Below are 22,628 nucleotides of genomic sequence, written 5' to 3'. Positions count from 1 at the left end.
ATATGACTGGGTGAGAGAATGATGAATATGATAGCAAGGTACCTGTTTTTTTCTTTTTCTTTTTTTTTTTTTTTTTTTTTTTTGAGATGGAGTTTCACTCTTGTTGCCCAGGCTGGAGTGTAATGGCACGATCTCAGCTCACCTCCACCTCCACCTCCTTGGTTCAAGTGATTCTCCTGCCTCAGCCTCCCGAGTAGCTGGGATTACAGACATGTGCCACCACACCCAGCTAATTTTGTATTTTTGGTAGAGACGGGGTTTCTCAATGTTGATTAGGCTGGTCTCGAACTCCTGACCTCAGGTGATCCGCCCGCCTTGGCCTCCCAAAGTGCTGGGATTACAGGCGTGAGCCGCCGTGCCCGACCAACCAGGTACCTTTTTTTAGGGAGTCAACAGTCTATTTGGGGGAAGGAGAGAAATTGAGAACATCCAACATACTATCTGACACAGACTAAACACTCGATACATATTTACTGAACGGATGATTGAGTAATATGGTATAGAAAGGTGCTTTGAAATATTAAAGGAAATTAAATCTTGGGACCCCCAAACTCATTAAGCCAAAGGGAAATGTCAAGCTGAGAACCGGGTGGCGCAAACCTGCCTCCCCTTTTTGGTTTCTAAATAATGTGGCTGCAAGATTAAAAGCTACACGCCTCCCTCGTATTTTGCCCACAAGGAAATTCCTAGTGAGCTGCAAGATCTTTAAGGCATTTCTGTTAAAATTTCACCATGGCAATGTAAATTGATAGCTTATCTTTACAGGTGCAGTCACCCCCCCTGCCCACCAGACACAAATGCTTATCTGATTGTTCCTCTGCTCTATTTTGTCTATGTTATCTTATGTAAAATGCAGATTCCCGGCATTTTTCCTCTTCTCCATTTGTCTATGTCATCTTATGTAAAATAAATAAATAAATAAAATGCAGATTCACTGAGCCAAAGGCATGAATAAGTATTTTTCCTTATCCCCCTCTTACATGAAAATTGTGTACTTTAAAATATCTCACCCTTTCCCCTTTAAAATTGGAGCCTTCAAAATCACCTTCGGAGAAAGGCATGTGGGCGTGTGTCCTTAACTTTGGCAAATAAACCTCCTAAAATGATTGAGACTTGTCTCATCGTTCTTCTCGATTGACAGAGCTTAAGGGCAAAGTGTGGTCTTTTAATGAAGTATCTTTAAGCATTTACGCTCCTTTAAAAGATCCCTCTATTGATATATCTGTTGGACTTTGTGAGGCAAAGTCATGTTTTCACTCTGCTGTCTTTAACAGAAAGCCTCCATTTAAAAAAGTGTATAGGCTGGGTGCGGTGGCTCACACCTGTAATCCCAGCACTTTCGGAAGCTGAAGTGGTTGGATTACCTGAGGTCAGGCATTCCAGACCAGCCTGGCCAACATAGCGAGACCTTGTTTCTACTAAAAATACAAAAATTATCCAGGCGTGATGGTGCACGCCTGTGATCTCAGTTACTCTGGAGGCTGAGGCAGAAGAATCGCTTGAACCTGGGAGGCGGAGGTTGCAGTGACACGAGATGACGCCACTGCACTCCAGCCTGAGTGACAGAGTGAGACTCCATCTCAGAAAAAGTATGTGTGTGTGTGTATATGTGTATCTATACAATTACCCATATGTTTTCTGCTTTCCCATATTGATATAAAGAATTATGCTAATAATTTTCCTATAACTAAATGAATATTGCACCAGAGAATAAAACCAACATAAATACAGTATGATATATTAATATTCACCTAGAGTCTTCTTGCAGGTAGTTTATTTTTCTACCTGTATTCATGAGTGAGATTGGGCTGTGGTTTTCTTTTTTTAAGCTGTATTTTTCAGGATTATGCTAGCATCATAAAATGATTTGAGAAGCCTTTATGTTCTCTGAAACATTTTCTACGACAGGAGTATTTGTCCCTTGGGTTTGTGCGAATTTGTCTGTGTAACCATATTGGCTTGGTTCTCTTTAAAAGGTACTTCATCGACAACTTTCTGTTGCTTTTGTGGCTATTGATCTGTTTAGTTTTATTTTTCTTCTTAAATCATGTTTTTCTTTTTCTTTGGAGAGTCATTCATATCTTTGAGTGTTTAGAATTTATTAGGATAAAACAGTAGATAATGTTTTCTTATAACTTGAAAGCCTTTGACATATTTTTGTTGTGTCTTGTTTTATTATCAAGTTCTTCAGTTTATTTACTTCTCTTTAAAAGACCAGAGCTGGGTATGAAACATTTTTTTAAATTTTCAAAGGGTTATTGTTGTTAGGCTATAGGCATCACAATCACTGGGGTGGCTGGTTTTAAGTGGACAGTCCTGGATACCACTCTCCCCGCTTGAGTCAGCACGTTTTAATAATTCCCCCAAGTGACCTTTCAGTACAGGAAATGTTGAGAACTGATCTAGAGGGTTCTCTTTTTTGTAACACTTTTTCTTGGATGTATTAATCAGTTAGTTCTACCATGTTTTTTTCTGTCTTCTATTCAGTTTGTGGCTCAGATTTTATATCTTAATTACTTTTTTCTTGTTATATTTCTAGCTTCTATGCTTGAATATCTGTTTAACTTTGTTTACAGTATTTAGGGATGAAAGCGTTTTATTATAAATCTGTGTCTCAGTATTACTTGGCATAAAATATAGTCACATTTAAAAAATTCATTAACTATTATACTACTTGGCACAAAATATTGTCACATTTTTAAAAAATCAGTTAACTATCTGTGGTTCTGACGTGTCAGCAACATAGGTGTTAATTTTATCATTGTTTTTTAATATCTGTATTTTTAGTTTTGACATACTCATTTTTATCACTTAATAAAGTTATATTTAATTTCCCAATTTTTTGTTTGTACATTTTCAGTTAAGTTACACTTTTGATTCATTGTGATAAAAGAACAGCTTTGTTTTTAAAATATGCTGAAGGTCATTCTGTTGTAATACATGATTACGTCTAATCATAAGATAACACTAAAAGGAATATTAATTGTAATATTAAGATTCTCTGTATATCTATTTCTTTTGTCTGTTTGAATGGACAGAGAATGAGTTATGTTAATATTTCCTACCCTGTTATGTTTCTTCATTTATTTATCTTTCACTGTATATGTTAATACTTTTTTTTTCTCCCGAGATGAAGTCTTGCTCTGTTGCCCAGGCTGGAGTGCAGTGGCATGACCTCAGCTCACTGCAACCTCCGCCTCCTGGGTTCAAGCGATTTTCCTGTGTCAACCTCCTGAGTAGCTGGGATTATTGGAGCCCACCACCACACCTGGCTAATTTTTTTGTAGTTTTAGTAGAGATGGGCTTTAACCATATTGGCCAGGCTGGTCTCGAACTCCTGACCTCAGGTGATCCACCTCAGCCTTCCAAAGTGCCAGGATTACAGGCGTGAGCCACTGCACCTAGCTGTTAACTTCATTTTTTGCTACATGAAACCTCTCTAATTTGCAGGTTCTTCATTTATGATTTAAGGGTAATGCTTACTCCACAGACTTTAGTAATGCTCAGATGTCATGACAGAGTCATTCTTGACACAGTCCTTGCATCTGCTCAGTAGAAAAGGATGTATATAGGTATGTGCTTCCCTCCTTCCTTCCTTTTTATACCTCACCACCTCATATAGTTTGGCTCTGTTCCCACCCAAATCTCATCTTGAATTTTTGCTCCCATAATCCGCATATGTCATGGGATGGACCCAGTGGTAGGTAACTGAGTCATGGGGGCAGGTTTTTCCCTTGCTGTTCTGGTGATAGTGAATAAATCTTCATGAGAACTGATGGTTTTATAAAAGGGCAGTTCCCCTGCACACAGTCTCTGGCCTGCTGCCATGTAAGACCTGCCTTTGCTCCTCCTTTGCCTTCCACCATGATTGTGAGGCCTCCCCAGCCATGTGGAACTGCGAGTTCATTAAACCTCTTTTTCTTTATAAATTACCCAGTCTTGGGTGTTTCTTCATAGCAGTATGAAAATGGACTAATACGCTACCCATATATATTCTCTCATATAGTTTTATGCTTTTGATGGATTTTCCTTTTTTAAGTTATTTGAGAGGAATGCATTTCTTTATTTTTTATTTTTTGGTTTCACTAATATCTACCTTAAATTTTAAAAAACATAAACATATTTTCCTATCACTAATTTGTTATAAGAAAAAGTACATTGATATCAACTTTTAAAATTAAGTAAAATTATTTACTTAATTTTATTTCCTTTGATCACCATTCTCCCTGTGTTTCTATTTGGCATATTATTTCCTTTTATGTTTACATATTTCTCTACTTTTTTTTTTTTTTTTTTTTGAGACGGAGTCTCGCTCTGTCGTCCAGGCTGGAGTGCAGTGGCCGGATCTCAGCTCACTGCAAGCTCCGCCTCTTGGGTTCACGCCATTCTCCTGCCTCAGCCTCCGGAGTAGCTGGGACTACAGGCGCCCGCCACCTCGCCCGGCTAGTTTTTTGTATTTTTTAGTAGAGACGGGGTTTCACCGTTTTAGCCAGGATGGTCTCGATCTCCTGACCTCGTGATCCGCCCGTCTCGGCCTCCCGAAGTGCTGGGATTACAGGCTTGAGCCACCGCGCCTGGCCTACTTATTTTTTTTTATAAATTACTGGTACCATTTGCATTCTCTTTTATGACAGGATTGACAATAGCTTTTTTTTTCATCTTGGTATTGACTCTGTATGTGAAAGAATACTGTCTTTACATACAAACATCTGAGGGCTCTTTCATATCTGTCACTGTTCTCTATTTTAAATCATGAATGAACGACTTGTATGGTTATGTAATTCTTGAATTACAGTATTGCTTCCTTTTGGAAGGTTTGAAGCCAGTCTGATATTAGCCCCCACACTTTGTAGCTTTTTAATTTTGCTGATTTTGAGATTATTTCTTAAGTTCTTACACTTTAAAGTTGAACTAGGGTATGGATGGGCACTGTGGCTTATGCCTGTAATCCCAGCACTTTGAGAGGCCAAGGCTAAGGATTGCTTGAGTCCAGGCATTTGAGATCAGCATGGGCAACACAGTGAGACCCTGTCTTTACAAAAATAAAAAATAAAAAAAAATTAGCTGGGCATGGTGGCACACATCTGTGATCCCAGCTACTTGGGAGGCTGAGGTGGGAGGATCACTTGAGCCCAGGATGTCGAGGCTGCAGTGAGCTGTGATCACACCACTGCACTCCTGCCTGGGCAATGGAGTGAGACTCTCTCTCAAACAAAAAAAAAAGTTGAACTAGAATATGGCTGGATGTTGGGCAGTTTTTATAAATTTTGTCCTTTACTGAATATTGGTTTATCATCTTTCTACTCCATACATAGCTTTCCCTCCTTCTTCATCTGTTTTTGTCTTTTCTTTGGTATACAGAAAGTTCGTTTTCTACTGATTGGTTGTATTGTTTGTTTATTCTTATGAAAACTGAAATTCTGCTATTCTAAAGGTTTCAACTTCAGTAAACCATTTCCTTAAAGGAACCCGCTTCCCTTAAATCCTGCTCCCTCCTCAGGTGATCCTCCCCTGCTCCTTTACAAAATCCTATTCTATTCTGTCGTGTCTCTTGTTCTATAGAGAAACAAAGGTGAATTTAAGAATTTGCTTCCTGAAACAATTCCTTTCAAAAATCTGTTTTTCTCCATATTACTTTGTGTTTTAAACTTATTTTTTTCCTGCTAACTCATCTTTGCCTAACAAGAGGTCTGTCTGCTCAGAGCAGTTTATGTCCCTGTCCTGCAGGATAGCCAGGGGGCTTCTCTCAGACCTTGTCCTGGAGCATTAATTGATAGAAACCAACACTACAGGTGAAAGATGCTAGAAGTTAAAAGGCAATCAGAACAGAAGATGGAGCTGGACGTAATCCAGCACACAAGTTTGTGTCTGCCGTCGCTCCCTCTGCGGTTGCATCCGTAGTGCCAGACCTAATGTGGAGTGTCTGTTTTTGCTTTGACCATAACACCTGGTTTGTGCAATAGCTCTGTCTAATGTGCGTTTTTGTACCTCGGCATTTGACAGAAAGAAAAGGCCCTAGAACATTTCTGATTTTCTGCTTGTAAAAGAGGCTGTGTGAGTGTTGGGTCTTCTAGCACAGCTGCTCTGAGTTATGCTAAATAGTGTGCGTCCCATCTTCTTCCTTGGCCTGTCCGCACTTCCAACTCTCAGCCCTGCAAATTAAGATGCGTTAGTGGAATTCTGCCAAACACCTTTTATTTACATCCCACAATCCTGGGGAGTTTTCTGGCGGTGAGTCTGGTTTTTTCAACTCTTCATGTCTTTTAAAATTAGGTTCCATATTCAATGTATACAGGAGAAATTCCTCAAGGTTTCTGGCCTCTTGGTGGTGTGCTTCCTTAGTTTATAGTGTTGATGCAGGATTTTCTACAGTTATATACTTACTGGTCATTACAGTTGGGGTTCCATAAGCCTATAGTATTTTTTTCAGTTAAGGCAGAACCAAGTGAGAGGAAGGTACAAGAATGATGGGGATCACACACTGCTTAATTATGATAAAGCTGTTTTGACTGTGGCAAGATTGTGACAATTGAGCATGCTAATGCTTTTTCCTTGAGGCTTCCACACCCAGTCATAAGCAGCGTGGCTGCCGTCCTCTCCCGAAGAGAGAACCTGTCTAGCTGCTGCACGGCCAAGAGAGCATACCAAAACACACACTGTCTGCAGGCAAGCAAATCCCAAAGAGTGTCAGGGGCTCAGCCACATGCCTAGCTCCAGTCCCAGCTCACAAATCTAGTGTGTCTCTCCTTTTCCCTCAGGCGCAGCAATTCAGGGGCCACGAGAGTCTAGCGATGTTACTTTAAGAGCAACTTAAGATGTAAATGGTAGGCCAGGCATGATGGCTCACTCCTGTAATGCCAGCATTTTGGGAGGCTGAGGCGGGTGAATCACCTGAGGTCAGGAGTTTGAGACCAGCCTGGCCAACATACTGAAACCCCCGTCTCTACTAAAAAAATACAAAAATTAGCTGGGCGTGATGGCGGGTCCCTGTAATCCCAGAGACTCGGGAGGCTGAGGCAGGAGAATCGCTTGAGCCCGGGAGGCAGAGGTTGCCGTGAGCTGAGATCGTGAGACTCCACTCCAGCCTGGGTGACAGAGTGAGACTCTATCTCAAACCAAAAAAAAACATGTAGGAGGTAACTACTGAACAATTATGACAGCAACCTACCAGGTTGTGTTCAAGCCATTATCTTGTCTAATGTTTCTGGAGCATAAAAGTCAGAAGTGATGTTAAAGACACTTCTTATTATTTTGAAATGGAGTCTTGATTTGTCGTCCAGGCTGGAGTGCGGTGGCGCCATCTCAGCTCACTGTAGCCTCCACCTCCTGGGTTCAAGTGATTCTCCTGCCTCAGCCTCCTGTGTAGCTGGGATTACAGGTGTGCACCACCACAACCAGCTAATTTTTGTATTTTTAGTATGGACGGGATTTCACCATGTTTGCCAGGCTGGTCTTGAACTCCTGACCTCAGTGATCCACTTGCCTCAGCCTCCCAAAGTGCTGGGATTATAGGCATGAGCCACCATGCCTGGCCAAGACACTTACTTTTTATGGATACATGAGTTTTGTTTTCTTTTAATATAGTTCTCTCATCCCTGAAAAACCAAGATGCCTATATTCTAAGTGACTTTTTATTGAAAATGATATATTTTACCTTAAGTATAAAACTCTACTATGAGAGTTTAAGTTGTGTGTGGGTGCGAATCCCCATAGAATTTAAGTGTCCTTGAGTAATTTATTATGATACCCTTAATAAAATGTATAACTGCAAGTCAAATTGTGACTTTTACTTGAGTTTGCCTAGGAAACGATAAGCCTTCCAATCTGTGAATTTAGTATCCCATTTAATATAATATGACTGTGGTATATGGTTAGACAATTAAATTTCATAGACATATGCATTTGATGATACGATTTGCTTCTGGTCATTCTGAGTCTATTTATAAGAGTATCTCAAAGATTTAGGATTTCAGATTTTCAAATATGTTTTACTCTGTTGCAGAAAATTAGAAGAACTGAGCACTCTATTTCATAGTTCAGTAGGATTTTCCCATCTGTTTAAAGGTTCAGTAACTTTCTTAGATAGAATGTGGCATGCGTAAGAAGATGCGTTGATTCTCAAAGCAAGTTAAATAGACTCAACCGCTGACCTTACGCTGAGTCATTCCTCCGGTAATTTTATCTTTCATTTGTGTAAGAAAAGCCAGGGGGAAGATTGATTTGTCCCGAGCACTTAATCTAAATGAGCCTATCACTCTTTTATCACATAGCTCTACTTTATTTTATTGTTTAGATACAGGGTCTCCCTGTGTTGCCCAGGCCAGACAGGAACTTCTGGGCTCAAGTAATCCTCCTCCTTCAGCCTCTGGAGCTGCTTGGATTACACAGTGTACTTTAAGTATAACCTTTATGACTATCTAAAATTATCTTATGTAGTTGTTTCCTTGTTTATTATCTGTTTGCCTTATCAAAACTAAGTTCTCACAGAGCAAGTACCAAATGTCTCGATCACCAAAATATTCCTAGCTAGGAGCACATAGACCTTGGCTAATCAATAAACTATTTTGTGAAACAAACAAAAACAAAAACAAACAAAAAAGTTGTTGCAGGGTGCGGTGGCTCCGCCTGTAATTCCAGCACTTTGGGAGGCTGAGGGGGGCGGATCACAAGGTCAGGAATTTGAGACCAGCCTGGCCAGCATGGTGAAACCACGTCTCTACTAAAAATGCAAACATTAGCCAGGGGTAGTGGTAGCACTCACCTGTAATCCCAGCTACTCAGTAGGCTGAGGCAGGAGAATTGTTTGAACCTGGGAGGCGAGGTTGCAGTGAGCCGAGATTGCACCACTGCACTTCAGCCTGGGTGATAGAACGAGACTCTGTCTCAAAAAAAAAAAAAAAAAAGTTGTTGAAGGCAAGCAAGTGAGTTTGCCTAGAGCCCTTATCCATTTGGGCACAGGTCAGAAATCAGTAGCTTGCAGTATCTTACCAGAAAGTATTTGTTTGATACCTTCAGTATCTTTTTTGGTCTTTTAATTAAATAAGTGAAACATTTATAAATTGTGTTTTAAATAATAACCTGAGATTCTGACTTCCCTTGAAAACTTAAGGCCTTATTACCATGTGGCACCATCAGCAGGAAGGAGATAATGCTGTCACTTATCAATTAGATGGGCCCAAGTTTTTGTTTTTTTTTTTTTTTTTTTTTTTTTTAACTGCTTGGTCACTGAAAGTTTTTGATTTGGTACACTTGCTTTCAAACCAGTCCTTAATTTTATTATAACCAAGAACACATAATGGTATAACTAGATGCAATGCTTTTAAATTTGATAACTATAATGTAAATTATATTGATATATGCATCAAAGATAAATAATTCAGTAGGACAGAAAGGTCATGCATAAATAACTAACGAACAATAGAAAGTGATAAGTGCTATTTTAGTAGAATTCCATTTAACTTATATGAATTTAAATATCTAGGATGTGTACCAAAAGGGTGGGGAGGGGAAGCAGGTAGGAAAGGAAGTAGGTAGATAAGAAGGAAAGTAGGTAATCAAGAAAGGAAAGCAGTAGTGAGGGAGATAGGTGCCATTGTATGGGTTCTGTCTATACCATGCCATATTTGCACTATAATATGGGCAAGTGAATCTTCTGTTCTCACAGATTGTCTTTCTTTTTTTTTTTTTTTTTTTTTTTTGAGACGGAGTCTCGCTCGGTCGCCCAGGCTGGAGTGCAGTGGCCGGATCTCAGCTCACTGCAAGCTCCGCCTCCCGGGTTCACGCCATTCTCCTGCCTCAGCCTCCCGAGTAGCTGGGACTACAGGCGCCCGCCACCTCGCCCGGCTAGTTTTTTGTATTTTTTAGTAGAGACGGGGTTTCACCGTGTTAGCCAGGATAGTCTCGATCTCCTGACCTCGTGATCCACCCGTCTCGGCCTCCCAAAGTGCTGGGATTACAGGCTTGAGCCACCGCGCCCGGCCCAGATTGTCTTTCAATTGGATATTTAGACGTATTTTTTTCTTCCTTGGCACCATGGTGCTTACATGTAAATTTCCTGCTGCATTTGCTGTTTAAAGGAATGAAGAGGAATTTGTTTCCAGCTTGGGAGAAAAATGGGCTAGACTTGACTTAAGAGTTACTGTTTATCTTGATAAGGGATTCCAGAGAGTTATCTTGGCTAGACCAAAAGTTTGCCTTGCATGTTGACCCAACTTCATGCATTTTATCTATGTGTACATTTAAATTGCTGTGGTATACCAGAGGAAAAGGTTTTAACTTTTAAGCTGCAGGATCTGGGACTGCTTTATAGAGGAGACAACATTTTGAGTGGAGCCTTGAAAGACTGTGGAAGTACTGCTTTATCTAATTTTGTAGCCAGTAGCCACATGTGACAATTAATTTAAAACATTTTTATAATTCTATCTTCACTTACACTAACTACATTTCAAGAACCCAGTCAACTCTTGTGAGTAGTGGCTACCATTTTGGAAACTGTAAAACATTTCCATCATTGCAGAAAGTTCTACTGACAGCATTGGTAGACAGTCTGCATCACAGCACCAGGTAGAAAAATGTTGGCTTCTGTAAAGTGCAGTAGTGAGTAGTTAACTTCTTAGAGTTAATTATCCCTGTCTCTCTTCCTGGCCCACCATCCACCCCCTGGAATAAATTTCATTCTTTTTTTTTTTTTTTTCCCTGGAACCAAAAGCTAAGCCAAATAATGTTACTTTCCCAAGAAAATTCTGGAATTTTACACTTATTTAAATTCTATGCTAGGTGCTTTTTTAAGCTAATGATCTGTGGAAATTATTTTGGTATTGACACAAATGGGAAAACAGTGTTAGAGTCAGGGGAGAGAGCTCTCTTTCCTAGGTATAAAAGAAAAAAAGCAGGATAATTATTAATTACTTTAGAAAATTATCTTTCTGCTTCCTTATTTACAAAGGTTTGAAAGAAGATATTTTTTCTTTGTGTTTAAATATGGTTTGGTATTTTGATGAATATGTAGTTTATAGTTTTTCTTCATAAAATTTATATGCCATGTTGGTTTTTTGATGGAAAATGGAGCCCAAGTGAAAATGTTATATGTTGCTTTGCTGCTTCTAAACTTTCTCCCACCACTCTTCTCCTCACTATTTTTCCTGAGTTAGTTATGTTGGTTGTCACCAGTGACTACAGCTTCTATGTCTTTTTGGCAGTTTTAGAGTCTTGTTTCAAATTGTAGCTAGTCAAAAGCTTGACAGTGATTTATTACTGCTCAACCTAAATGTTTTTTTGATTGTATTGCAGTTTGTGATAAAATATATGTTGATTTCTGATAAATAATTAATATTACTCAGACTGTTGGAGTTTCCTAGGTAGTGGTTTATGTCCTGAGGACTAAAGAAAATTTGTCTAGCATGTAATTTATCCACAGCAAAATAAGAAGTGATATTTCTTTTTCTTAGACCTAGTCTCGCTCTGTCACTCATGCTGGAGTGCAATGGCGCGATCTCGGCTCATTGCAACCTCTGCCTCCTGGGTTCAAGTGATCCTCCTGCCTCAGCCTCATGAGTAGCTGGGATCACAGGTGTGTGCCACCAGGCCCAGCTAATTGTTGTATTTTTAGTAGAGGCGGGGTTTCGCCATGTTGGTCAGGCTAGTCTCGAACCCCTAACCTTGTGAGCCGCCCGCCTCGGCCTCCCAAAGTGCTGGGCTTACAGGCATGAGCCACCACGCTCGGCCAGTGATACTTCCTTAGCAGATATTAATGCTTGAGCCCTAAAGCGACTCCGGGAGCCCTTCCCTAACCATTTTCTTAAAGCAGAGGTAACCTTTTTTTTTTCTTTTTTCTTTTTCTTCTGGCAGTCCAGAGATGAGAATTTTAGGGAAGATTTTTCTGTGTTGGAATGAAAAGAATAATCCCTCATTGTGGTATAAGCTATGTATATGTATTTTTAAAATGTAATAATTTGATATAGTTTAGAATTGATATTGCCCTGCCAATGGTTAGGAAGAATACTCATCCAAGATGTTTTAACTTTTTTCCTCTATGATTTAAGAAATGAAGAACAATGAAGAGAAATAAAGAAAAGATAATTTATTCAGCAGTTTAAAGGTTGATGCTGTTATATATATGTGTGTGTGTACATATGTATACATATATGCATATATATACACACGTGTATATATGTACACATGTGTACACAAATATATGTGTATATATATGTATGTATGTGTATATGTGTGTATGTGTATATATGGTACCAAAATAGCAGTGACCTCAATGTGATAGAAGTTTATTTCTTGTTTATAAAATTTTTGTCTAGTGTCCAGGTGTGGTGGCTCATGCCTATAATCCCAGCACTTTGGGAGGCTGAGGAGGGTGGATCACCTGAGGTCAGGAGTTTGAGGCCAGCCTGGCCAACATGGTGAAACCCTGTTTCTACTAAAAATACAAAATTAGGTGGGCATGGCTGCATGTACCTGTCATCCCAGCTACTCGGGAGACTGAGGCAGGTGAGTTGCTTGAACTGGGGAGGTGGAGGTTGCAGTGAACCGAGATTGTGCCACTGCACTCTAGCCTGGGTGAAAGGGTGAGACTCTGTCTCAAAAAAAAAAAAAAGAAAAAAAAATTCTCAAAAAAAAAAAACCAAAAATTTTTTTCTCAAAAAAAAAAAAAAATTTTTTTTTTTTTTCCTGGGGATGGTAAAGTTCCTTTGAGCCATCCTCAAGAGCAGGCTTTCATCTCATGTCTTAGATGCCTGCCATGCCCTCCAGCGTGTCTCCAGTGTGGGGTATACAGAGGTGATAGGAGTGGTGGCACCCACTTTTCTCTAAGGGCAAGACCTGAATGAAAGTTTATTACTTCTGCTGTCTCTCGTTTGCTACAGTTTGCTCACATGGCCACTACCAGCTGACAGGGAGGGTGAGAAACAGTCAGTTAAGTATTCATGTCCTCAGCCCCAACTGAATGTTGTATTGTAAAGGAATAAGGGGAAAAATCTATCAGGGACAAGTTGCTTCTGCCACAAATCAACTAATTGTGAGTCTTGCCATTGGTAAGACACCAAAATGTCATTAGTAAACCAGGGTTTATTTTACTATTAGTAACACAATTTAACCACAATGAAAAAAATTAAAGCAGGTGGTGCTTACTTTTTAGGTCCTTTGTGAAATAAAGATAGCAACAAGATTCCCAGCCAAGCACAGTGACTCACACCTGTGATCCCTGCACTTGGAGGCCAAGGCAGAAGGATTGCTTGAGCTTAGGAGTTTGATACTGGCCTGGGCAACATAGCGAGACCTTGTCTTTAAAAAAATTAAAAAAAAAAAAAACAGCCAGGCATGGTGGTGTGTGCCTCTGGCCTCAGCTATTCGGGAGGATAAGGTGGGAGGATTTTTTGTGCCTTGGAGATTGAAGCTGTGTTGAACTGTGATTGCACCATTGCACACCAGCCTGGGCAACAGAGCGAGACCCTGTCTCCAGAAAAAAAAAAAAAAAAAGAGAAACAAGATTTCCATACTCAGGAATTAGGAGTGAAGCATATAGAGAGGAAACTGTGTGAGACGTGCAAATGGAAGTTAGGAGAGGGCACGTAAAGTAATTAGAGCTGATATTAGGCCTCATGAAATACGTGGAGTTCTAAGTAACGAATAATGGTCACTGAAATTTTTCACAATCTCAAAAAGAAAAATATTTTTACTGGAGAATAAAAATGTTCTGCTTGAGGCCAGCCTTAGTCTCTAGTAGCAATAAAAACCCGTGATATATAATGATGCTCATATTTCTTCCATTTTCAATAGCACTGTGGTAGGGAAAGTAAATGTACCAACTCATATCTAGTGGAAGGAGACAAAATTCTGCTCGGTTTCCTTTTATGCTTCGTTTGAGTTTTTTCTCTGACACATTAATAATTTTTTAGTTTCTTTAGTCTCTAGTTGAGGGCTTGGCAGATTTTCATTTTTTGAGAGGACTGTGTTCTTTCATTTTGAGAGGAAGCATAATTTCCTCTCAAAGTTGTGCATGCATGGGTTGCCTGTGTGTGCACGCATAAAACCCAATTTCTGGTTTTACAAAGAAAATCAGTTATGTATATGTCTAGAGTATCCCATTGAATTGAACTGTTATTGAGTTTCCAGTGATACTTACATAAATATTAATATTAGCTAACATATCTTAGGACTTTCTTGGCTTATTCATGTTAGCATTTTTGAAACTGCTTGCTTTGTGTTTAGGTCACTTTTTTTCAACATACATATGCAAAATGTAATGTAGCATGAGCTAAAGAGAGGAAAAGGCCAACCTAGGCCTTCCTGATGGTTCCTGGGCGTTACCAAATGGTGTGGTGCTATAAGTGGTCCCCAGGGAATGGCAGACAAACATCCTGTGTCCACTCTGAGTATGTGCTGGACTTGAGATTACCTGTGCTTTTTATTTCCTGCTTGGTATTTAGTTTGGACACCAAAATCTGCTGGGTAAATGAGTATCATACTAAACAAGCTTTAAAAGGTAGACTTGGTTAGGTATGGTGGCTCTTGAATGTAATATCAGCACTTTGGGAGGCCGAGGTGGGAGAATCACTTGAACCCAGGTGTTTGAGACCATCCTGGGCAACAGAAAGATGTTGTCTCTAATGGAAAAAAAAAAAAAAAAAGAATCTGGGTGTAGTGGCACATGCCTCTAGTCCCAGCTACTTAGAAGGCTGAGGGGTGAAGATTGCTTGAGCCTTGTAGTGAGCTGTGATCACACCAGTGCACTCCATTCTGGGCAACAGAGTGAGAGCCTGTCTCAAAACAAAAATATTACTTTAGCAAGTGGTTGTGGCTCACACCTGTAGTCCCAGTTACATGGGAGAATAAACTGGGAGGATTGCTTGAGCTCAGGAGTTTGAGGCTCCCGCAAGCTATGATCATGCCACTGTATTCCAACCTGGGTGACACAGACCCCATCTCTAAAAAAATAAATAAGTAAATAAACGAAGGTGTACCCTAAACTGCCCTGAAATCGGAAGCCAGCCAACACACTTTGATCTACATGGTGCCCTGTTTGTCTGGGTTGCACAGCTCTAGGGGATACCATATTCATAGATTTTATTTATGGTGAAATCCGTGAAACCCCCATGGAGTTGAACATGAAGTCTCTGTTCACACTCTTGATTTGCTATCTTAGGTATAGTATGTTATAGCTAAGATGGCTTTATCACTTATTGTCCAAGCCAGAACACTTTTTAGAGTAAAAGGGGACAGATTTTATAACCATACTAGAATAGCAGGCATGCGCTTGGACTCTTTTGGGAATGTAGACATTTATAGTTCTTCTACTTATTGCAATCAGTATAGGACTTGTTGGTTATTAAGATAGGTTAAATATGCTTTTCTCTTTAAAAATTTCTATTGGTGTAGCCAGGGAGTAAAACATAATAGAATCAAAATGAAATATGCTAATAATGATTCTCTCTTTCCATATTGTTTGATTTCTAAAAGAAATCTTTAGAGGTTGTATTTCTTTTTCAGGGTATTTTTTGGCCATCTTGACAGAGGATTCAAAATGTTCTGCTCTTTTATGTGTCCACATCTAAGTTTCTCCAGCTGCTAAACTGTTAAACTTATATTGAATTCTAGTGAGGTTTTCCCGATAAAATGTTCTGGAGAGTATTACATGTCTTTTAAAAATTCTTTAAATTTGAGGTTGCCTTGCTCACAAACTGCCAGTAGCAAACGTTTATATACCATCTCATTCCAAATGCCTATTCTTGGCTTTGCATCTCTCTTTATACTAGCTCCATTTCCCATTCCTCAGCTGAAATTTTTGCTCTTGCAGATTCATCTCTTCAATGGCTCCTAAATTGTTGATGTTCACGCTTTGTTTCCATTGGTTTTCACCATGATTTGCCATTTTCTCTTTCTGCCTGCCCAGATGCTTCCCTTTCTTCCAAGGGCCCGTGTCCTCTGCCTGCTCTCTTTGTGGGGGCTGTACCCCATAATCTAGTGACTCAATTTTATTTTCAGTAATTTGGGTATATTATGAAACATTTTTTTCACCCAGATACAAGGATTAAATTTGGTCATATATAAAGATTACTCTTTGAATTATAAAATACTATGTAAATGTTCTTCAGTATTATTCTAGTCTTTTATTTTTGCTCAGATTTTATTATTGTCTGCTAATTATTTTATGTACAATAGTCTCACCTCCCCAAAATACCATATATAGCTTAAGGGCAGAGACCATATCTAAAGTTTCATTATTCCCCAATAATGCCTAGAGATGTGATGAACACAGAGAGGCAAATAATTTATTATTTATTTAAATATTGAACATTTTATGTCTGTCCCCCATCTTCCCTGTTCTTCAGTTTCGTCCTTCTGACAAAGTTTGAAATAAGATTTGCTAAGTATTAAACTGGAGGGTTCTTTTTATTGTGGTTGTCAGTCAATTAAGAATTCTCATGGCCAGGCCCGGTGGCTCACGCCTGTAATCCCAGCACTTTGGGAGGCCGAGGTGAGCAGATCACCGTGTCAGGAGATCAGGACCATCCTGGCTAACATGGTGAAACCCCATCTCTACTAAAAATACAAAAAATTAGTTGGACGTGGTGGCGTGCACCTGTAGTCCCAGCTACTTGGGAGGCTGAGGCAGGAAAATTACTTGAACCCGGGAGGTGGAGGTTGCAGTGAGCCAAGATCGCACCACTGCCCTCCAGCCTGGGTGACAGAGCAAGACTCTGTCTCAAAAACAAGAAAAAAAAAATCTCGCACAGCCTGAAACTTAAAGGCTGAGTAGCTCTCTGGACAAATAATAATGGCAGAGGAGGGTATTCCAGACAGAGCATAACATATGCAAAGGCAAGGAATCCCAACATGGTGGCAGGGTAGAAAGTGTAAGGAAGTCTGAAATGGTTGAGTGCGTGCTAGGTGATGGTATCTTTAATGGTGGGGCTGAAGTGGGAAAAGTTGGTGAGGGCAGAAGCTGATGGGCTTGCCAATGGAGAGACACTGAAGAATTTAGGCAGGGGATACCAGGATATATTAAATAAATCATTGTGATGTAACTCATATAAGATAGCAAATAAGAATGTTTCATGCAATAAGCCATTCAGGTGTAACTCACATTTATTAGAAACTTGATATTTGGGGCACCAGCTGTACATTGTAAAACCTACCAAGATAAACTTATGATTAATATCTCTGTTATTCTGTGATCAGCAAGTATAGATTAAACTGTGACCAAGAATAGTAAAGATGTGATAATAGATGGGATCGGTTCACAATTTCACTTAGTGTAGCTATTAAAATAACTCTAGTTCTAGGCTGGGGTGCGGTGGGGCACGCCTATAATCCCAGCACTTTGGGAGGCAGAGGTGGGTGAATCACCTGAGGTCAGGAGTTCGAGACCAGCCTGACCAACATGGTGAAACCCTATCTCTACTAAAAACTAGAAAAATTAGCCGGGTGTGGTAGCACGCTCCTGTTGTCCCAACTACTCTACTCAGGAGGCTGAGACAGGAGAATTGCTGGAACCAGAAGGGGGAGGATGCAGTGATTCAAGATCGTGCCACCTCTCTCCAGCCTGGGCAACATAGCAAGACTCTGTCTCAAAAAAAAAAAAAAAAAGCTATAGTTCTCATGATGTTACATGCCAGAGTTACAGCATTAAGTGAGACTCATCCATTCGATTGCTACTTCAAGAGTAGGGGCTGTCCCTTTAAAGATGGATATTTTGTAGATTCCTTTTTGTACCATTTATTCGGAAATATTTAATTTCAGGAAAGATTATATTTTTACTAATTATCTGTTCTCAGTCTTTTCTATTTGCCTTTTAGCACGTCCACACCAGTTGTATAATTCAGTTGTTAATGCATTGAACAAAGCACAGTAAAAGATTTTTGCCAATATTTAATGCAAAGTTGCTGCTTGCATGCCTGCCATGAATAATCTTACAGTGAATGAAAATACCTGGCTCATTTTCCTTATTAAATGAGGTTAACTGACCATTCTGATATCTAAGAAAAATAGCTTTCTCCAGCTTCAAATAGCAATAGCATACTTTATTTTTTCCCTTTTGCGAGAAACATGGAATAGATAACTTTGTGATAATTTCCCTAAAAAGTCAGACCCATTGCTTCGTTTTCACAACAGTAACCAGTTTTTTTCTGTTGAGTGTTTTATGTTATGCAGGCCTGATTAAATGCATGATATAAAATGTATCATACTGATACCTTGTGGTGTGAATATATTAAAAGCATAAGTACTGTCATACAAGAGAAATTCACAAAGTTAGTTTGCTTACTCCTTAAGTCAAGTGGAAAGAAAGATTAGGAAATGTGCTTTAAAAAGTCTCTTCATAAGCAACAACAAAAAATGTTTGCCTCATGAGAAATTTGAACTAACACTTTGTTTTGTGGTAAAAATGTGTTTGTATTCTCAGAGGCAAATCTTAAGGCATGTGACAAAAAATGTCAATTGTATATTTAAATAAAAATGTCCTATATGTTTTTACGATTGATTTCTCAACATGTAAGAAGATTTTTTTTTTTTTTTTAACTTGGCTTAACGGGCTTTCTGGTTGCAAACATTTTTTGTTTTCTAGTTGCAGTGTGGTGTGGAAGAGTTTTTTTAATAGGGTTATGTCTCATGTTTTTGTTACAAAGAAACTTTTTATTTTAGAAAGCAGGGCTAGAATAATGACTGTTAGCTTTTATTTTGAGTTTTCTAAACTATAGTTTCTTTTTGAGTTATCTTGGAAAATTGTTGCTTTTGCAATTTTAGATATTTTTGACCTTAACTGAATTGCTGATATAATAAAATCTCTTCCCATTCAGAGTAGCTGAAACTTTTCCCAAGATGGATTTGAGCAAAAGCAGGATTAAAAACAAGACAACAAACAAAATAGGACATGAGAGTATTGTTGATGAGTAGATAAAAATTAATAGGATTCAAAATGCTGAAAATATATCTCTCAAACTTTTCAAAATCCAATTTCTGCAATTATCTTGCAGTCATTTGAAGAAGGAAGAATTTTTATTGCTAGGAGAATGGAAAAACCAACAGTCCTATAGTACGTTTTAAGAAAAGGGTTCTTTGTCACATTTGAATAGAGTATGTGTGTGGAGTTTGCTCTTTATTTATTTTTTTTTTTAGCATAAAAAAAATCTACAAGTTGGCAGTTGGTTGTACAGATTTCCTCTTTGTGGTGGAAATACTGGGATGTTGTGGGAGAAAACCGCAGCCTATCTTAACACAGATGCTAATTGTATTCCGTAATTCTTCTTGGTTGCCATTGCGATGTTCTTAGCTGCCTTTTATTTGTTGTTTCTCCAGGACAGAAGTGATTACTAATTACGTATCATGCTACAGTGAAGAAGTAGGCCATTTGGTTTTCTTTTCTTTTTCTTTCTTTCCTCTATTATTGTTACTATTATTATTATTTTTTGGAGAGGAAAGTGAAAGGCGGCTTAGAGGTTTTAATGCTGCTGCTCATCTCTACATGCCTAGGCTGCTTCTCTAATTTGCATGGGTACCTTGGGCATTGTCCTGTGGGGCTGGGGTAGTTTGACCTCCTCTTTAGTTTAGTGACCCTTGTCATCTTGCTCTTCATTCCTGGGGCCTGTTTAATGCTAATTAGGCCTTCAACCAGTTGCTGTTTACAACTGTGTGCTTTAGAAAGCAGGGCCTTCTCCAAAGACCACATTGGTGGTCTTAGCTAAATTGGTAGAATTGAAGACCCCCCCATCCCCAGAGAAAAGCCTCTTAACACTTCTATTTATTTAGAAATATGTAACAGTCACACCATTAACATAAATACATAAACAATGAAGGATTGAATATTTGACTCTGATGCTTCCTAATGATGGCTGGATGCTCCTTAGGAAAACTTAACTTTGAGGTCCTAAAAAAACACATCATCTCAGCCTCCCCTCCCACTGTGAACATTGGATAAAGATAAGGCAAGAGTGTTGAAAAAGAGAGGACAGTTAAATGGTCCTAAGTTAAGGAATATTTACATTATGTTTATCTACTATTTGATTAAACTGATTGAACAAAAGGACAAAATTCAGTGGACTCTATGTATGATATGTATCTGATTGTGCTAAATATAGGTTCTCAGAATTGATTACAGGCTTTATTCAGTAGATATTTTATCTGCATTTCAGCTGAGAGCTTTGCTGGCCTTCCTAGTGTTTAGATAAAGGAAGGATCAGGAACTCTAAACAGACCTCTTTGGCCAATACTGTCTCTAATACTCCTCCTGCCTGATTTTGTGGAAGTATTAACTGATATTTGTACAAGTCAAAGATCTCACTCATGATCGCTTTGGAGAGCTGATTACAAAGGCACATTTTGAAACAAAACTTTTGAGATCAGCGTTTGGCATAGCCATTGAACCACACTATCTCCAAGTAGAGGACAATGAAAATAAATCGGTGTCCTATGGACATTGATATTTTCTACCCTTTCTAGACTGAGTACAATGTGGATGGCTATTTATGGCATTACGGTTCAAGGCTTGTGTGATGCACAGTGCCTTTGAGTTACTTCTAAGTAGCCTCTTTTTTCCTAATTTTGATAATGTGACATTTATTGCAATGAAATTAATAAAAATTATTGAATGTTCCTTTTTGCACAGAGACAAGATACGGAGTTTATAGAGGGAAATGCCTTCATTTAGTTTTTCATGGGTACAATAAATATAATGTTGACAAGCTACTTTGCTTGATAAACTTGTTTATGTAGTTTCTTTCACAATGAAAACAAGGTACGTTAGAAGTTTTGATTAGAAATGCTTCAATTAAGGGCAAATGAGCTTGGATGCTAAATGGGTTTGAATAATTTCCTGGACTTTGAGGGAAATTAATAGGTATTAAAAAAAGCAAGTAGGGCTGTCCATTTAAATAGAAGTCCTTAGAACAATTCATAGTATTAGAAGATAAACCTTTTTTTGTGTTGGTGCTGGGTAGGTTTTCAGCCTTTAAATAATTTTTTGTAGCTGTTTTTACAAAAAGGTATCTGCCAGGGTGTGTGTGTGTGTGTGTGTGTGTGCGCGCGCGCATGTGTGTTTGTATGTATCTGAGAGAGAGGTGGGGGGAGGCCCAGACAGAGTGCTTCTAAGCCTTCCTAAAGACCCTCCTTTGCCTCTTGTCTCCTTCTCAAAAAAAAAAAAAAAAAAAAAAAAAATGAGAAGGGGTTGGCTAGAGGCAAACCTTCCCTTTTGTTGCCATTGATCTGACACTAGGATATTTTGTAGTCCAGTGAGTAGAAATGTGTCCCAGCTGTAAGATTCTGATTGTGGATTTTTCTTCAGTAAGTGACTGATTTTTCTTTATGTCTAAATTCACATTCTTCTAAGTGGAGGATTGACATTTATGATTTCTTCTGGGTTTAATATCTGGCTGGAAGTATGGTTGTGTGTTTAATGCAAATCCGGGGGAAGAGTGCTTCCTACTAAGTTGTCATTTCATGAATAATTTAGCTTACTTATTTTTTCCACCATTTGAAGGATCCTCAAGGGAGTGATTTTTGTCTCAAGGGTACAAGCTTCTGTAGTAAATGAAGCAAAGGAATGGAGGAGCAACTGGAAAGGGTGGTGGGGAGGAGGATCAAAGCAGCGATCAACCTCAAATGGTTCTCTCCTAGTCTTGGTTTGCGCAATTGTTGAAATATGGCATTGCACCTCTCTCTGCCTGCTACGTCCAAGATTGTGATACATGAGAATGTTTATAACAATACTCTACAAGTTGTAGAATGGAGTACATGGATGATGAGAATTCTGATTATAGCTATATTTTCTTTTCTTTTCTTTTTCTTTTTTCTTTTTTTGAGACGGAGTCTCGCTCTATCTCCCAGGCTGGAGTGCAGGGGCCGGATCTCAGCTCACTGCAAGCTCCACCTCCAGGGTTTACGCCATTCTCCTGCCTCAGCCTCCCGAGTAGCTGGGACTACAGGCACCCGCCACCTCCCCCGGCTAGTTTTTTGTATTTTTTAGTAAGACGGGGTTTCACCGTGTTAGCCAGGATGGTCTTGATCTCCTGACCTCATGATCTGCCCGTCTCGGCCTCCCGAAGTGCTGGGATTACAGGCTTGAGCCACCGCGCCTGGCTATAGCTATATTTTCCATTAATTATTAGCAGACATGAATATGTAGAGTGGGACTGCTGTAAACTAGAGTAGTTCTTTTTTTTAACCAGTTCACATCATCCTTCCAAAACACATGTATACTACATATATATTTAAAAATATATACATATAATACTTGAATAGTACATCTTGAATATTGTAAGTCTAAAATAAATGGAAACCCAAATAATCTGACAGAAATAGAAGTTCCAGATATTTCTCCCTTACCCCAGTTAATTATTTTGTGCAACTCTTTCCTTTTTTGGCGTGTGGAAGCCACTTTGAAAGGCATTGGCTAGGGCAGTATATCCTAGAGAAGATGTGTTGGGAGAACCTGCATATTAAGTGGAAAGGATACATGAAATTGATATGGTATGTTGTGGTTAAGTATATCTCCTACATGGAGTTGGGTATTAGGTCTCATGTCATTACTGTGATCTCATGGCCTGATACATCAGTGTTTCCTCTTACCTTATAGAAAATAGAGGGGTCCAATTTGATATTGGGGACTGGTTTCCTGCTTTACTGCCAAT

The 22,628-nt window shown here is 39.1% G+C and overlaps 1 protein-coding gene across 2 annotated transcripts in view; it reads left to right on the top strand.

Moving 5' to 3' along the window:
• Positions 1 to 22,628, top strand: part of LOC105473277 (transmembrane O-mannosyltransferase targeting cadherins 2) — a 469,505-nt gene that overhangs the window by 77,962 nt on the left and 368,915 nt on the right. The gene's annotated exons all lie outside the window — the stretch shown is intronic.

Source organism: Macaca nemestrina, chromosome 10, assembly GCF_043159975.1.
Source record: "Macaca nemestrina isolate mMacNem1 chromosome 10, mMacNem.hap1, whole genome shotgun sequence".
NCBI lineage: Eukaryota > Metazoa > Chordata > Mammalia > Primates > Cercopithecidae > Macaca > Macaca nemestrina.
Note: the sequence above shows the minus strand (reverse complement) of the source record. Positions and strands in the feature narration are given on the sequence as shown.